Source organism: Scophthalmus maximus, chromosome 18 (genome assembly GCF_022379125.1).
Source record: "Scophthalmus maximus strain ysfricsl-2021 chromosome 18, ASM2237912v1, whole genome shotgun sequence".
Taxonomy (NCBI): Eukaryota; Metazoa; Chordata; class Actinopteri; order Pleuronectiformes; family Scophthalmidae; genus Scophthalmus; species Scophthalmus maximus.
Genome location: NC_061532.1, coordinates 2,804,636 through 2,824,331, shown reverse-complemented (window position 1 = coordinate 2,824,331; position 19,696 = coordinate 2,804,636).

The following is a 19,696-nucleotide window of genomic DNA, read 5'->3' as shown; positions in this document are numbered from 1 at the left end:
TCATCGAGGACCCCCTCTTCCTCCCCACTCCCCCATCCTTCCCAGCCAGCCCCCGGGCTGAATGAAAGAGAAAATAAAGAGATCTAAATGTCAGCGGGGAGCTGAGAGCATTCCTCTCGCCGTGTCCCAAGACCGGTCACCCAGAACAACTTGTGATCCTGGGACAAAGCTGACGACAGCAGGTGGCCATATAAAGAAATTTTCCTCCCAGAATTAGATCTTATCCCAGTGAAGTGCCATTGAGTCACAGCTAATACCCCCACCTCAACACCCCCCCAATCCTGCTGAGTCCAGAAGGATTTTCATTTCAATTTCTTTACACAACGATGCTTTTCATCTTGACCAGGCTGAGATGACAGTGCTGCAGTTATGAAATAAATGGGAAGCAGTTGAAAGGCAGAATTATCCCCTGGACCTGCAACGCTGCTCGGAATGCCCCACTGTTCTCATTCACGTGGGCTACATTTCTGACATTCTCAGATGTAAGAGGAATCTCTCTCTCTCTCTCCCCCCTCATATCTGTATGATACACATACAGTGATGCAATGCAATACAGATAAAATCAGACAGGAGTGGTACTTATCCACACACACACACACACACACACACACAAACACAAGGGCCAGTATTTTATAATTTCATCTCCGTTTTTCTCATCCCCCGTTTTCTGGGGGGCACATAAATGATGCATGAGGGCGGAAATGTCGCCACCGCCGCCACCCCCCCCCCCCCAAAATAACGAGAAAGCAATTTTGTTGCACAGAAAATGGTAATTTTCAACTTTTTTTTTTTTTTTTTCACCGAGTGTGAGGCTTTACTGTCGGAGGTCTGGTAGTGAAATGCCAGCTCGTACAAAGGACCGAACGCTTCAAAGTGTCAGACGAAGGCCAGACATAAGTGACACAGATGCTGCATGATGATCAGAGGTCACACTGTGGGATCCACACCGAGTGGTGTCTCTGTGTCAACCTTTGCATTTAATTGATGACAGTTTTGTTTGAGGGGAAAAAAACGTGAGCCTCATTTTTTATTCATTCATTCATCTTTTTTATGTACAGTACATAGACCCATATCTTTACTCACACACATGCCTCCAAGGGCTTAACGATCTGTGCGGGATTACAACATCCTCAGTCCTGAGCCTCCGATTGGATAAGGAAAAACTCCGCCAAAGAAAACTGACTAATATTTAAAAAGGCAATCCAAACTATTTTTATGCCACATATTTCCAGCTGGCTGCACGGTGGTGTAGTGGTTAGCACCTTCGCCTCACAGCAAGAAGGTTCTGGGTTCGAATCCCGGTTCAACCAGGGCCTTTCTGTGTGGAGTTTGCATGTTCTCCCCGTGTATGCGTGGGTTCTCTCCGGGTTCTCCGGCTTCCTCCCACACTCCAAAGACATGTAGAATGTGGTCAGGTTCATTGGAGACTCTAAATTGACCGTAGGTGTGAATGTGAGAGTGAATGGTTGTCCGTCTCTGTGTGGCCCTGCGATAGGCTGGCGACCTGTCCAGGGTGAACCCCGCCTCTCGCCCAATGTTAGCTGGGATTGGCTCCAGCGACCCCCCGCGACCCTTAAATGGATAAAGCGGTAGACGATGAATGAATGAATGAATATTTCCAGCTGCCATCCTTGTACAACATTACATCCGGAAATAATAACGGTCCTATTATAATAATAACTATTGAGGCGGGGCCACAGGAGAAGCCTTGGATGATATTGTACTTTGATATTCCCAAGGATGCAGAAAGACAATATTCCACTTTGTACTCAACAGTTATAAAGTTGTCGTATAAATCTGTGATGGACCTTTACAGACCTTTTAGTTCAGAATGCAAACCTGGGAGTCTAATCATTTCTTCTGCTGGTGTTTCTGATCGCAATCGGACTCTCTTTTTGGCATCATCCCCGAGTTCTCAGATTATTATTACTCCACCGTCACAAGCGAAGTTGTAAAAACTCCGGACTTTGGCTTCAAAACGAGTCTGTGTGTAATTTAGTGTTTGGTATTTCAGGGTTTGTGGCAGAAAATTGTTTGACTTAAATGACGACCCCAGGCTCTTCGTTTCTCTCACCGAGACATGCATGAGGACCAATTTGTGTCGAGAAAGGAAAATGTACACTTTGGTCAACAACAAAAAAAAGATCAATCACTGGCTCATCAGTATCATTTTTCATGGTCGGCAGCGCACAGGGTTTCTCTGCTTTTCTCTGACTGGTTTGACATCCCCTTGACTCTGCTCATTCTATTTTTGATCCGCGTCCGTGTTTTCCACTGTGACTCCCTGATCAACGCAACATATAGACAACTTTGTGACTTTGCCCCGCAGATCAAAGTGAGTTTTTGAAAAGCTCAAACGAAGGTTTAATTTTTCTGATGGATAGCCTTGCTGGGAACTGTAAACTGTGGTTTCGAATCCCTTTATGTGTTGAAAGCAAAGTTTCAACTCTAAACTGTGGATGACTCATATACCTAAAGGGCATGTTTAGGAGAGTACAAAAGCTTCAAGCTTGGCTTTTGTATTTACGGAAAGGACCGTGCACTTGTGTGTCTTGCTCATAGTGTGTGTCACGAAGGTTCATCGAGATCCGCGGACATGCTCTCAGCTTCGGCTGAAGTCTCAGGAAATATATTATCATATTTCACTCAAAATTAGGTTTACCTCAAATACAACACCAGCCAGCCAACTTTAGATCCACATGCATGTGCATGATATTATGTGGGCTCAACTCAGCTTTGACTTAAAATACATGGAACCGCAATATGAAAAAAAGTGTACTGCATGTCGCTACTGTATGTGTTTTAAATTACTGTACATCAGCGATGATGTCAGTCGTCTCCACAATCCAAAGCTACGAACCAACTGAAGCGACAGATGGAATGATCAATGCTCATTGTAGTAACGCATTATTAAGTGATTTGATACAGTCATGTCATTTCATTCCAACTAAGGCTGCATCATGAAAGTCACAGATTGGATTCATCCATCAGTGACCCCCTCAGTTGACTGAGATACTTCAAGGCGATTTCTTTTTCGTCGTCCCGTTCACTCGGTGAAGATATCATATGATATAGTCTCTGGCTTTTTCTTTGATATCTAATGTTGGAATTCACATTTTCAAGCAGTCGTTAGTGTAGTTAGCACGCATTAGCTCAGAGGGTAACGTCACTGTCACCCTGAATGGCACAGTTCAAAAAAACCCTGCTTGATATCCATGTTTCCCATTTATGAAAAAAGGAACAAACTGTCGCATGTGCGTATTGAACAATCTGGTTGGACTGACACACTTCTTAATCCGTTACAGTCTTTACTTCAACCCTTTGATTTACATCAGTAACTTCTCCCAGTTAGTCGACTTGTTAGCTGTGCTACCAGGAGATAGATGGGAGATTGATGTCAGTTTTGGTTCAAAGATGGAGGATGTGAAATTTTTGTTCATACAAAATGATAATGAAACGAAGCTTAGCGCATGCAAGCTTAGCTGAAACGATCTTTTTTTCCCATGACTAAGACGAAACAGTTCAAGACGACACCAACATCATGAAACACTAACCACGACTATATCAACATGGGACATTGTTGAGGAAAAATCTGAAACTCAACTGCAATTAAAAAAAAGTTAAAAATGTCTTTTTTGTTGTTGAGAGAAAAGAGGAAACAAACTATAATAGACTAGGCTTTGTTTGTTTTTTTGCAATGCTGCAATTTCATTTCCTGTCCTGCGCCAACTGTCAGCACAACACCAGCCCACAGACAACAATGAGTACCCAGAGTAACTCATTCCACCTGTTTCTCACCAGATGATGATAAGATAAAATCTTATGCAAAATAAGTTTAACTAAAAAGACAACAAATAAAAAAATATACTAGACTGGGCTTGACTGATATGTTAAATATAATCAGATGACTGAATGTCTGAACAGCTGTTATTGACTAAAACAAGACTAACTGAAATATGTAGGAGGAGTTGGTTAAAATATAACCTGTGAAAAAGGCCGACTTCCTGTTGAGATTATGATATGCCTCCAAGAGACTTTTTAGTGAGTCTGAACATCATACATGTGTGTACCAAATGTAGGTGACACGTGAATGAGGGGCTGAACATGTGAACATTTGTAGGTGGCGCTATAGATGCACTTTGCCACGCCCATGTAAAAGACTAATTTCCCAACAAGTAGGACCACATTTCTGCAAGTTCGCAAATTTTAGTGAGTTTTCATTTATGTTTAGGCGGAGAAATATAACCTCAACAGGGAAAGAGAATAATAATTCTTTGCAAATCAACAGGGCCTTCGCCAGCCTGTAGCTGGTCGGCGCTCGGGCCCTTAATATTGTGAGAGTTTAGAGTGAAACAATCACTGAAATGAGTCAAAAGCATCTCCCTACCTCTATTGCAGACACAGAGTAGACACAGACGTGTCTGTCGAACAGAAAATAATTAATGCTGTCACAGGAAGTCATCATGAGGATATGAAATAGAAAAATAGGAGAATAATACAACACTTCAACATGCAAGTGTTTGAGCCTGTGAGTGATAAAAATAATTATTGGATGTCAGTAAGCAGCAGGTCCACAGGTATGGGATTTGTATTACTTTCTTCTTTGACTACATTTATCTTGGGGGAAACTGTCCTGGTCACATCTCTCTTAAATGTATAAATTGAAGCAACTTCACTGAGGTTTAACCTGTTTCTTGAGGATATTAATATACTTAATAACGACACCAAGAATAAAAAGTTAAATTAATTAATATTTTAAATTATAATAAAAATGTTAGTTAAATGTACATTAAATATATGATGTTAAACATAGTATCATGGTATCCATGGTTTATTTAAAATATTACCTGTCTTAAAAAACTATGAATAAATATTTGATAGTTGATAAGTAATTTGCAGGAATATAAGTCCATTTAGATGGAGCACTGATGTAGTGTATTTCCAAAGAGCAGTGTATTACGGATGGTCACTCTCCCCTTCCTCTCCTCTCCGTCGGCAAACACTGGTCACATGGGGCTGGAGTGAGCCAATCTGCTATCTCTGCCTCACCTTTACTGCATCATTTGCTGGCTAACACCTGATACTTTCATGTCGCTAACTCGCAGGCTGCCCACAGTTGCCTTGCCAAATGGCCTGAGACCACCTATTCTGCAGGTCCCTCTTGTGGATCAGTTGAGAGCTGTCCAGGAGCAAACTCTGCCTAATTGACCCCATATGTTCCTCCCGGAGTTCAGATCCACCCGCTGGCAATATCTATGGTTCAGTACCAAAACCGCTTAAATGTAGACTTCATGCGTGTATGAGCCAAGCGATCAAAGACACAAAGATGGCATTGATCAGAGGGGAACAGGTCAAAGATAAAAGCAGCATTGCTTTTGTTGCTCAACAGAGAAAATGGGGAAGAATAAACTCAAATCCAGCAGTGTCTAGAATGGCCATGAATAGCATTGTATGCATCGAATTAAAAAGAGTCATTCCAGAAGTTGAGAAGACGTGGAATATTTTAATTTGGGGCATTCTAATGTGCGCCGTCTTTATCTTGTCAGTACAGTGTGTCCTGAAGCCTGTGCCACGTTCAAAGGCTTGAGCGGTGAGGGGCCTTCAAGAGACGTGTGTGCCAGAGAGAAAGGACAAGCAGCAGTTGGCTGGACTGCTGGGAGTCCTGTGATTACTGGCAGCCACACACTGCTCCTCCTAGCCTTCACTTCCAATTGTCATGCATTTGCAGGTTGTTAAGGGACTTTGTGGCAACAATATGGGACATTTTCTAAAAAACACAATTCTCTTCTCTGTTGTTACTCTGTTGAACATAAAATGATTTAACAACTTCTTGAAGCTTTGCTTTTGCTGCTTTTAGGGTCTGCGAACAAATGGTCCTCTCTGAGGGGAAAAACAACATCTGATACATACGATATCATGTGTTTCTGGCAGCAGCAAAAGCCATGTCTTATTTCTGCTCCTCCATTTCCATCACTTGAATTTTCATCACAATTTATCACATGAAAATCTTATTTTCTTGAAACAACAGAAAAAAAGAGTCTGCAGGTGGTGTTAGATTATTTCAGCTCTTTCCAATACTGTTATTTCCATCAATCAAGTTGTTCTTTTCTTTTGACAGTACTTCTGCAGCTTCAAGACATTTAAAGCCCAGAAAAACTGAATTGTGGGAAAACTACACTAAGTAAAACGTATATTTAGTGTTATTATACCCAATGCACACAAAAAATTACTATATAAGTGTATTTATTATACTAACAAATCCAGTAAAAAGGCCAAAACCAACAACATGTTTAATGTGTCTCTGCATACTCTCTGACGTTCTCACCCTGTCTGTGGATCTCGCCAGCCCCACTGGTTCCTACTGAAGACGATCTGTCAAAAGTTTTGGAACGCCCATCGGAAGATAAATATCTTTTTTTTTTACAGACCATGATCTTTCTCTAATCAGATGGGGAGAATGCTTAAACCTAATTATGCACCGAAATAGTTTGCCAACTAAAAAAAAAAAAAATCGGTAATACAGAAAAAAATATGTATTTTCATATTTAAGTTATAAATTGTGTTAACATTACAAACTTAATTCATTTTTGTTCTGTGTAATAATGCTGAAGCGACTACATATTGTACAGTAGGATCAGATATTTTGGTGGAAAACAAATGACTTTACTGAAACGTTCAGTTTCAACACAATTTCCACTTGTCCAATACATGAATTAACACCATATCTTCATTATGTTAATAATAAAAATAAAACGGTTAAAATTACATTTCATACTTTTTGGAGCTCTCTTCCCAGACTACCTGCATGTTGACAGATGACGCTAAAGGGGATCTGAACAAGCATCTGTATGTAACAGGAATGTGTTGTTAAAAAGCCACACCTGTATAGTTTCTGTCTTTTTTTTTTTAATTGGTCGCAGTAATTTCCTCTTACAAATGTTACCCAAACATAAGAAATAGTGCATTTGCTGGGGAACTGTGCAAGCTTTGTAACTACATTTTGCAACTGAGATTTTCTTAATGGGGGGTTTGGATGTTGTATGTATTGTTATTTCTTAAAGAAAATGAGAAATTGACTGAGACAGGTGGAAAAAAAACAGGCATTCATTTGGGACTATATTCACATTTGGTGCTTTGGTGGTGTGTGCCCATGGTCATGAAGGAATGGCATGACTCAGATGTGCATCACTGTTCTCTAACAAAGAACTGTGAGCACTGATACAAAACATAGACGAGCATGTTCTCACTGACTGAAAAACCAGGCTCATAAAAAAACAAAAAAACATCCCGCAGTATCTAAGGAAAAACCATCATCATGTCGGCTTCTTATTTGCTTTGACATGACCAGAAGAAAGTGTGTTTTATGTGTGTGTGGGAGCGAGAGACAGAACTTCAAAAGGACCCGTGAGTGCATACAAACAGCTCAGCCTCTGTGGCAAACCTCCCATAGCGCCGGAGGAGAGCGCTGAGTTTGCAAAATCGCTACGCCGGACTGCTCCCCCAATAAAATGCCGCACAGACAATCTGGAACAAATTGTGTGATCCAACTCTTTGCTGGAATTTGCAGGAGCTGCCTATGACAACAGCAGCAACTGAAGGGGAGCGCTCCAACTGAGCACACGTCAAAGTCTGGGAGTCGCAAGTGGCAGTCAACACTGTAAAAGTTGCCAGAGACAGAAAGTCATTAAATCAAACTTGATAATTTGTGTCAATTAAGCGGGTAAGGATGCAAAAGATTATAGTTTCCTTGCATCTGATTAATAGCGCTCATTATAACACAGCAGAAGGCACACAAACATTTACGACAGTAGTTTTCTGCTTTAATTTTATTTACCTCATTATCCAGCGCAAACTATATCCACCACTCATAATTCAGGAAGTGTAAAAGTGAATGTAATGGATCCCTTTTGGGACCTAAGATTGAGTGGGAGGGAACTCCTGACTGCCACATGACAATCATGAGAATGTGTTTGATGGCTGTATCCATCAAGTCTAATGTCAGTCTCGAAGCCCTGAGCACCGCAGCGTGTAGAGGTATAATTGCATTACCACCTCCCACACAAGTAATCATCCCAAATGTTCCCCAAATGAGCTGCGAGATGAAGCGTTGAGAGTTTGTTACTCTCAGTGAACAGATTAGATGGAAGGTGTTAACCAACTGCTTCCTGGAGAAGTAACAACACAAAGAATATCCCAGGGACTCACAAAGGATTGTATTTTCAATAGGCTGCAACAAGACATGCCGTCGTTTGTGAAATATTATGGCAAAGGCTTGATTATTTAGGCCGTGCTAACTGTTGTAGCATGTAGCAGGGGCTATGCTATCCGGATTTGCTCGCTTATCATGGCCTGTCAGTACAGTAGCTCTGTTCCTCCAAGGTTATCTGGTTGTCTCATAATCCAAAGTTTAAAAAAGTCTATGCGGGAAGTGAATAATGTCCTTAAAGGGATAGTTCAACATTTGTGGGATGTGTACTTGCTTTCTTAGAGAGACATTAAATAAATCAGTCTCATGTCTGTGGCTTAAAGTGTGAATGTTGGACTTTTACATATTAGTCTGTTACTGTACATCCATGCCCTTCGCCAAACGGGTTGACACAATGCTGACTTGAAATTATCACCACCAGGTAGATCTCTCTTTGTTTTCCAGTATACCAGAGTTTGAAATATGGAGTCAGTGGCGACATTTACGTCAACAAGCAGGTTTGCCAGAGCTGAAGAGGGGAGTTTCTTATGCTACAGATTAAAAAAATAGTAAGTCAGTTTTCAGAGAAAAGATTACAATATGGGTGTGCAAAATTTAAGATTTGACTTTCATATATAGATAGATATATAAATGTATATATATATATATATATACATTGTTTTTTCCTAAATATCTAATAAAGATTGTGAGTACAAAGTTAGCAAGATGCATAGAGACATGATAGCCACCAAAAGAGTAATTTTTACTCTTCTGTTTGTGTACAATTGTGTGTAGATCTAGTAGTTTTGGTAGGTTAGAAAAATTTCTCACATAAAACCAAAACTTAATGACCAGATGATTATTTTGTTGTTGTCTATACCTGTACATCTATTTGCATGGAACTCATTTAATTTCCTCTTTTTGTCATCTAACCTACACTGTAAGAGTTGTGTCGGCTCCAACTGCTCATGGGTCTCTTGTAAAAGAGACTGATGGAGGACTCCACTCCCGTCCCAGGCCAGTGCACTCAAACAGTGAGCGAGTCTGTCCCATTGTCAGGGCGTGATGAAGTGGACTTTAGGACGACTGACCGGGGCACACGATGGATGGGACAGCGCAGTGTGTTTGTGCTGGGGCACCTGTGCCTTGTCGGCCACGTCACGCCCCCCTGCTGGGACGTTTCCTGGTCACTCATCCATCACTCTTCTTCATATTGTAAAGCCTTCCTAAAGGTTTTATCCACGTACAGCTGGTCAAATGAATATCGGCTCTGCTAATCAGCCTTCTCCTGTGCGAGGACATGTGGGCCTGGTGTTATCAAGTTTTGAAGTTGAAAAAAGAAGAAGAAGTGATGTTTAGTAGCAGTTTCTCTTGGAATAAAGTGAAAAGTTGTGATAGTGAGACAGAGGTTTGAATAAAAATATGTATTCGATTGCCACTCATCTCTGGAAAAGTGTTGCTGATATCAGTCTAGTAATGTGTCACCTCCAGGATCCATCTGGATTTAAGTGTGCGACTTCTGCGTTCAGCCCAGTACAATGCAGGTGAAAGGATTTTAAAAAAAAAATTGTGCTGCTCAGAACATTAAACACTTGTATTAAATTAAATTTGACTATAACATTACATTAATCTCACTAAAACTCAAACTCAAACTTTGCTAAACTCTGATTGGTGCAAAAAAATGCTGGGGACATGTGGGTCATGTGGCAGGACAATTTTTGTACGAACAACTTTTTTAGTGGTAATACTCATCGCACAAACTCTGCATGCCAACAAGTCCTCCAACTCATACAGTATACAACAAACTCTGTAGTATGTGGTAAAAACAATCAACATTGACCGTTTCCTAAAATAGCAGCTCTACAAGGTGACACTTCTAAAAACCTATATTGTCTTTGACGTCCGTATGTGTATAACACTGTATGCATGATGTGTGACAGAAAACACGCTGTGTATAGATGTGCTATATGAACACGCGTGTGAATGGATGAATGTGACTGAAAGAGCTTTGGGTGGTCAATAAGACTGGAAAAGTGCAATATAAATACGATTCCATTTGTTCTAAGAGAGACTATAAACACATCCCGACTCAAGCTCTGTTCTTGCCCCTGTCACCCCCCCAACCCCAGCCCCAAACACCGCCATGCAACATCTGTTTTCAGACACAAGAATAAATCACAGGAGACACTGACAACACTTCTCACAATGACTATTTCTTTGGTGGAAAAAACCCAAAACACTTTCATGTAATAAACTTTGCAGATCACAGAGGCTGCAGAAGGAAGATACTAATTTGTAATTTCCCACAGGGGAGCAAGCTGTGAAAAATCGTGAATCCTACACTTTTCAAATTCTGTCAGGCGCAGATCTGAGGTGGATTTGTATTTTTTCCAGGTGTTTGTTGTTTTAAAAGCTCAGAGAACTTATATCAACTTGATTCTCTCAACACCTCAAGTTGAAAATCTTGAAAAGCAGAAAAACTTCGCAGCATCATTTACGTTTGTCGCAGTCGGATAAAATTTGGACAACAATCATGGAGGAGAAGACTAGTGGTGGCTGTTGCTGTACAATGTTGAACAGAAAAGAGCAGGCCTGGACACAAATCCCTTCTCTAAATGAAAAGCAGGAGCTGTTGTTCCTCTGTGTTTAACGTGACATTTTCTGGAGGATGGGTCACCGGTTGGGACCTCTGAGCCACACCTGCACGTGCTTCGCCTGGTGCACCCCAGGCTGTGGAGACTCCTGTCCAGCCAAAATCCAGCAGAGAGCAGAGCAGAGTAAGGAGTATCACACACATAAGAGGAGCACAGAGAACTGCCTTTAGCTGTAAACAAACCTCTTGATGAGGATGAACTCTTTTTTTCATCCCTGCTGTGAAACTCTTTCCACCAAAAAAACAGAACTGAGATAATATTTAAATTCATGCACATCTTAATGCATGTTTAGTGATGTGCAGGAGGATATTTTTCATTTTTTATTTCTCTCTCTCTCTCTCACACACACACACACACACACACATTTATTGGGTGCAAATAAGAAATCCCAAATCCTTAAAATGATTTACAATATAAGGTCTTCTTGAATATACTTATTTTTCAAACAAATTTATTGTTTATTTGTACAATATAAAAAAACACAACAAAATAAGGAATAAACATAGCATATACAAACCTGTAATATGGAAACACAGTGCATCTACCCCCCACCCCTGTACAATAAAGGGGATATTAAAAATAATACATTTAAGAAGAAAATAATATTAATGGCAAAAAACATGGAAAAAATAAAACATTTAATTGAAAAACTCTGCATCTATATACCTTAAATGCAATGGAATACAAATATTGTATATATATATATTTATTAAAATTAAATTATTAAATTATATTAAAATTATTTATTATATATAAAGAGCCACGCAAACAATCACATCAGTCCATCCATCCATTTGTATGTTTTTATTTTCCAGGAAGCGTCCCAAATCTTCCAAAACCTGTCAAGCCTGTTTTTCGTAAAATAACTCATCCTTTCCAGTGCCAGATAGAAAATCATTGTGTTCAACCATTCAGTCGGCTTTTTCCATGACCTAGCAATACACCTTTTAGCCTCTAAAAGGCAAACCCCAAGTAAAGATTTTTTTTTTTTTTTTTTTATCATTTGAGAGCACAAAATTGACAGGGTAAATATTTAGGATACATAACTTAGGATCAAGAGGCACTACTTTGCCAATAATACGACCAGCAAGGTTAGGTACTTCTCTCCAGAGGTGGGCAACCTGGGGACAGCCCCACATACAATGAAACCGTGACCCCTTCTAGTGATTGCATTTGATGGATGTATCGGGAATATTGGGGTTAGGGTGGAGCAGCCTGACCCGGAGTGATATACTGTCTACTCAGCCATTTATATTGTAAGAGTTTGGATTGTGTGTTTACAGATTGGGTTTTTACCAGAGAGCAGGCCCCCGACCAGACTATTGCACTACCTGGACATAATTAATTCAACTTCTGAAATGGAGATATTAAAAAAAAATGTTTCATAGGAATACCATATTTGGTTTTTAGATCTTCAAATGACAAAATTCCTTTCCATTTCCTTGAATATACTTAAATTGTAAATATCCAATTGCTAAGTGTTTTATTGAATGATTTACTGTATAATTCAGTTATCACCCACCCCAGCCGCCAGGACAGTGCACGAGGCCGTGTGAGGCCGTGTGAGGCCGGAGTCTTCTACACTGGAGGATGGAGCTGTGCGTGATGTCGCCATCAGCGGGTGACAGTCCCAGGGCCTTCCTGTACAGTAGCCCCCCCTGAAAGCCAGGATGCTGAGGCCCAGAGAAAGGCCTCGTCCTATCATATCCCTTCACCTGAGAAATACATCACCTCCCGTAAGAACATGGGGCAGAGCTCCTTCATCGGATCAGTTTTTGCGTTGGAATGAAAACAAACAAATGCTCGGCAGGACCAACGGACTCCCTGTAGTTAGTGCTCAGGGTTGTGATGAGGTGTGACAGCAGATTGTCAAACCGGTTCTGAAGAAAAACCTTGACGCAACCATCATCCGGGCAAAGCTTCTGGACCAGCTGGTGGGACGCCCCAACCCGATGTCCCCTCTTCCTGAGGAGTACGTATCCACGGGGAGCTCAGTGTCCACCACAGGCATCTGCCTCTCACCCTCAATCAGAGCCAGAGCAAGCAAGTGCGGGTTTTCACAACAAAATCACAGTAGGGACAGGTGAAATGATGAACAATGACAATTTTAAAAAACAAACACTGCTTTTTTTTTTTCTGATCCGGGACATGGACTAAAACTTTCAAAAGTTTCCGAGCTGAGATAACCCGAGGTGACATCACTGGGGGTTATTAACTCCTCCAGAGAAAGAGAATGAGAATCCCGTCCATGGCTACATCCATACTACTGCGTTTTTGTTTTTAGGCCGTCTAGACAAGCGTTTTCGCTCCATTTTAGAAATCCACCTCTGTCCACACTAACACACCTGAAAACACATCTCCTGGGACCAATCACGTGCACCGAGCATGTGCGACTACTCCGCAGTCAGTTGCCGAGGTCGACACTGCAATGCAGCCTCGGAGTTTTCAAACTAAAACTGGAGCGTCGCTACGAGATTTTTCTGATTTAAGATCTTGAAAATTTCCGGAGTGGTTTTGGATGTAGCCGATGTCACGTCTAAAACAGACCCTCAAATCCTCATCTTTCTTTTTGTTGACAGTTGTCAGTCGCCGTCAGACGTGACGGGTGGTCCCGCACAAACTTAACACTTCAGTTTATTGGTTCAGATGAAAAAAAGGTGATAAATCTCTTTGTTAATCTACATCTTGTGCAAACACCAGAGAGACTCGGGAACAGCATGGGGACAAGTAACTTCAAGCATCTGACTTAGACCAACTACTTTTCAGAACTGCCGACAGTTATTCATCTTTAAAAACAAAAAAAAACAAAAACTCCTGGCCGGGAGAGGAAAAGCCACATAATGGCTTCTCTAGTCCTTTAAGGTTATTATTATTATAATCAGTATTGAAACAAGCAAGTAAACAAACACTTGATCTGTTGAGTTTGGGAACAGCGGCGGCGGCAGCACTGGCCCGACTTTTCAGATCTGTGAAATGCTAATCTCCTCTCATGGTCCGGGCCTCCTCGCTTTTGTCCTCAGGCGGACTCCCACTGAGATCCGTGGCACGACGTGAATGAGCGGCACAGAGCTGTCACCTCGCTGCGGAGCGAGCACAGCGAGGATAGAGTCAGAACGGATAGATCGGGGACGACGTTCGGCGCGTGGTGGCAAAGTTTCTGCTGCAGAGGAGCTTCTCTCTCGGGGTGGGGGGGGGGGGGGGAGAAACACAGTCACTTCGCTTTGAGTGGATTCTGGCGACCTCCCGTCGGCAGCTGCTTCAAATGGAAAGGAGACGCGGCATTTGAATGGTCTGATCTCCAGAAATTCGTGAAATCACAAACTACTCAAATTGGTGCGGGGCAATCAGAAGGCTCACTCCGTCTGTGATTGCTTTGAGACGAGAGAGGGACTAAACATCTGCAGATGTAGTTCTCTCTGAATGGGGAGCTCACTCACGGCACAAACTGCAAACTCCAGGAAACATTTCTTACAGCTGATTGCTTGAGAAATTCAGTTTGTTACTTAGGCAAGTGGAACGGTTACAGAAGTGAAAAAATATGAAATTGATGTATCAGGAGAGACTTTCCACTTTTCTCTGTTCTAATCCCAGCGACATAAAATGTCCAAAATTGTTTTGTCAACAATTCCTGCCAGCACCATTGTGAAATATCGGCGGGGAAACTTTCCTATTGGTGTGTGTGTCCGACTCTGACAATCTCCTGCTGCATTCGTCATATGTGAAAAGCAAACTCCGACAAAATCTCTGAATCAAATTTATTTGAGCTGTTTTCAAATGCAAAAAAAAAAAGTATTTTCAAAAAAGACTGCAGCCAGTGTATTACTGCCTAAAATATATATATATATATATATATATATATATTTTTTTTTAATTTTAAAAGTATCTTATTCCAAAAGGGAAATAGTTGCTTTAAAGCTGCATTGTGTGTGTTTTGTTTGGTGCAAAAAGCAGCTTTGTCTGAGTTTTATTAATTTTTTTACTGAAATAATCTTCCTGCTGCCGAAAATCTCAAACAATGAGCTAAAAGAGGCTAAAATTCTCCTCACAACTTTCACATTACATTTTTTTAGATTTATTGATTATTGTACCTTAAAAATATTCAGCTTAGATAATGTTAGATACTTCAGTCAAAAAGAAGAATGCATGTAAGTTAATGCTCCTTTTACTGTTGCGCCACTGTGGGATGCAGGTGATGACTCAGCAAACTCCTTGTAGTTGTTTGGAGATGACAGAACAGCTTTGTAGATGACAGAAAAAGCTGCATTCTGCAAGTGAGCCAGGCCTCTGGCCAAATGTCTTGTTCCAAAAAACAACAAAAACCACTTGAATAAGAAGCAGGGATGTTTGACTTGGGAGTTGGTATTGATCTGAGAGGTTTGGTCTTTCCACTCTATCTGTAGAATATCTGTGCGTCGGGGGGGGGGGGGGGGGCACACTCTGGGAGGAAGAGGGCCGCTACAGTCTCCAGGACCCCTGTCAGCCTGCCTTATTGATGGCCGTGCCACCACCGGCTCACTGACTGATTGCTGGATGAACGTTCCCCTGATTGATGTGACACACAATTGGCCTGATCCTCCAACTACCCACCCCCTCTTTCCCCCCAGCCCCCTTTCATACAGCAGAACTCAGAGTAGACAGTGAGTGTGAGCTGCGTGGGGTTTTTTTCACCGTAGAATCCCTGAGAGATTGACTTCAAAACTTTTAGGGTTGGGGTTTATCCAGTAAAGGGCCCGTGTTGGCGTCTGCAGCAGATTGATGCAACTCGTCCACAGATGAAAAGGGACTTTTTTTTGCCCCAAAAGATATTTTGTTGATGAATTCAAGCAGCAGCGGCGCCTTTAGGGAATTGAACCAATGAGCAGTTGTCTGCACACTTCAAGGTCCATGCCTGCTGTTGCATTTCAACTTTTGCCAAACAACCAGATTGTGTCAAGTCTAATTTGGAGGCGTCCACACTGTCCTCTGTGTCAGTGGGATGATGAATAGTTAAAGAAAGTGCATTATTTCTCACCCTGGAGTCACTGTACACTGCGCTGCTGATGGCGCTGCTTGCTTGTCAAAGTCATGTGTTCACATCCGTGTTGCCATGTCATGTTCCTTCATTCAGAGTGTCAGGGTTTTTTTTTTGCAATCTGCCATTAAAGCTTTGTGATCAGGTGGAACCGAGCATCGGGCACAACAGCTTTCACAGCCTCTTCGGTCAGGATGGTGGACAGGTGGGGGGTGTGGGACCAATGTTCCACATCCCACCCAGCCTGTACTGTGGAAGTCTGAAATGTTGAAGGCTAGCGACATGTTTGGGGCGGCTGTGGCTCAGGACGTAGAGCCGTTCGTCCACCAACCCGAAAGTTGGCGGTTCGATCCCACCTCCTGCCAGTACACATGCCGTTGTGTCCTTGGGCAAGACACTTAACCCTAACTTGCCTCTGACGGCTCTTCCGACAGTGCATGAATGAGTATGAATGTGACAGAAAATTGCGTGGTAAATAGCAGCGCTGTATGAATGTATGTGAATGGGTGAATGTGACTTTCCTGTAAAGTGCTTTGAGTGGTAAATACAGTCCATTTACAATTTGTCCAATCACATGTACAGACAGAAGTGTTTTTGAGAGAGCCAAAATGCTAGCACGTCACGTGCCTCCTGTAGACTTCAAATAGTTCCCGGAAGTTCTTGCCGCACAATTAGAATCCATTATTCAGAGCGACAGAACTGAGATTTGGGGTTATTAGTAGTCAATAAATGTATCGATTTAAACAATAAAGCAGACCGAAAAAGGCCTGTGTAGTTAGTCAATACGCTTTTTTAAACAAATTTATGTTCACAAATTTATTTAACATACTAACATGCTTTAATAAGCAGGTTGATTTGGTTCAGATGTGCTGATGCTCAACAATCTGATTATTAATGCGTCTTACCCTTCATAAGTGCAACACAGACGGTCCATTGACTCCATTCTGCTGCTACTCTAATGCGCTGCTGCTCACTTCCAGGAACTACTGAGAGGCTCCATGATGTGCCGTTGCTGGAAAGAAATATGGTCCATTGGAGTGAACGGAGTTGTCACTACTCTCTCTCTCAATGGCTCTGGCTTGTGTCTTCTCTGAAAGACCTGCCATTGTTTGTGTCCTGATGTGTTGAATCATACAAACTGACACACTCACAAAGGGATGCACACAGTTAAGTGATTGAATGAGATTCATTTCATAAGAACATTTTAAATTAGATCCTGGGTGACATGACACATGCAAAATGTTGGTTTTGTTATTATGACAATTCGACTGCAGAAACACAAATTACTGTTTAAAGAAAGGATCTTGTGGAGAATGGACTTGCGATGGTGTATCACATGTGAAATGAAGAACTGGCCATCGTGATCGCGCAAACCTAGAATAATAAATGGCCATTATGTTGATCTGGGGTAAAGTTTCAAAAAATCATACACATACAGGCATACTACACAATTGGCCTACACTTACTTAAAAAGTGAATGAGATACAGATTTGACTCAAATGTTAAAATCATTGTTTTTATATTCAAGCATCAGGCATGTCAAAAAAAATGAAGACACATTCACTGAAACAGATGTGTTGATTCTTGAGAGGTGTTCATTTCAAACTCGCTATATTATTTCTGTTCACGCTGACTGTTCACGGCACAGGCCAGAACAACCCTCAGGTGACCCCCGACGTCAGGTGACATCCCGCTGCCCGTGACGGACTGTCCGCCACTGTGTTCGGAAACGACAATAAACCTGAACCTGAACTCCAGTTATGAAAAACAATGCTTGGGGACAAAGGCAAAAAAATGAATCGTCACCCTAAAACACTGACAATCCCTCACCACATGGTCGCTGTCTAACACCCTGTAGGCATGGACTCAATGCTGAAGAAACATCTGAAATGCTTACTTTTCAACTGAAGCGAAACACTTGGTCTCGTACCTCCGCGTCAGCCGGTTGTCTGTCATCAGACCAGAGGCTGAACTCTTGTCCCACTTTTGGACAGATGGAATCCTGGGATCAGATTCATCTGCACAACTAACACCTTCCTGCAGGACATATTAGACTGATATGGGTAAGTCTGAGCTATAAAAGCAGAATAGAAAAGTTCCACCTGAGGCTTGAGGAAAGGACCTCCAGTGTTTCTGTGTCTCTGCTGTTCGACTAGCGCAGCTCTCTGCAGAACTCCTGGGACAACAGATTTAGCAAACGTCCTTCATTTGCTGTTAATAGGAAAATTCACTTTGAAACATTTATTTCCAAAATGGCAGCTAATGGCGACACTTTACTGATTTTATACACCGGCCAGCCTCGACATTAAAACTGTTAACTGGTTTCAATGTTGAGGCTGCATTTTAGATTTGGTCGAGCCATGAAGCAGTGGAAAATAACTGAAACTACAAAATACGTTGGAAATCACATTACTGGGGATTCAGGATGAACTTTTTCAAACAGGCCACGGAAACACGATACCGATCATCCACAACATTAAAACCAGACACTGTTTTAAATGCCGCGGATGATCCATGCGGCCAATGGAAACAGTCGTGTAATGTAATGTTCTCTGGCTCTGGTGGGGCTGGGCCGAGTGAAAGAAAGACATTACTCATGCATCTCACAGGTTTTCTGCATCAGACTGGCAGTTTGGAAGACATTGGCCTTTCACCGGACAGGGAGGGTCAATCAACCTGCTGAGTTGCATTATGGGAAGTGGAGGATCCAGAATTTGTCAGAGCTTGACCCATTGTATATGGCCTTTCATTTGGATTATTTTGATGTAATTTTGTTATTTGATGTGTGATGTAATGTGAAATGATTTTAATGTGACCTCTGTTAACATTTATAAGTCATGACAGAGTTATAAAGCTGGCTCACCAAACAAGAAAAGTCCGTTGCGAAAGATTTGAAGGGGGGCAATGGAACAGTTTTATATAACGGTGTAACCTTCTCTATCACAGCGTCACTGCTGTGAAAAGACTGCTTCAGAAAAAGTAGATTCATCACAATTCATCTGTGTTACAACCTGTTACAATCACAAGGTATCAAGTTTTAACTCAGTATGCAAAAGCTGCAGAAAGAAGCACAGATACGTTCTGTAAAGCAACAGGTGATTTGACATTTATTCATGCAGAAGTAAGTTCTTTATACTCTTTGTGTTTTTTCCCCTATATCGATTTCTTTGTGGCCCCTGTCAGAATGTCAACACTGACTCATATATACATTTTCTATTTTGGTTTTCTATTTCAAAGTGAGTATTATTTTTTCACATTGAAGAGGTGCACATTGATGCGCTCAACCCCTTCTTGCCTCTCTCTCTCTCACACACACACACAAACAAACACACACACACACACACACACAAACACACACAACTGACCCGTCTTGTCAGACTGCCTAGAAACAACATGATTTGGTCTTTGTGAACAGAAATGACGTACCTGTTTATTTGCATATAGAGCTGGGAAATTAGATCTGATCACAGGTGGTCACAGGAGACACATTCTGATGCCAGTGTGAAGTAAGAAGCTCAGGGCTGATGTTAACACCAGGTCTAGTATGGGGTCAAGTGACATCCTGTTCCTTGTGGACAGACAAACACAACAGCTAACAACAAACATGACGATAATATGCTACAGTTGAACAAGCTGTTGTTTTTGACAATCCAAGGTTTTCTGTAGTTATCTCATGTAAGCCACATGTAAGAGGTCTGATAGCCTATTGCGTCCTAAACCTACAGAGACATGCCTGAAGGTTACAAAGATAAGCCACATGGGTTGTGGTGCTTTGAAATCAATCCAAAAATACACAGGAAACAACGAACTGACACACAGTGAATTCCAATTTAATCTCAGCAAGTA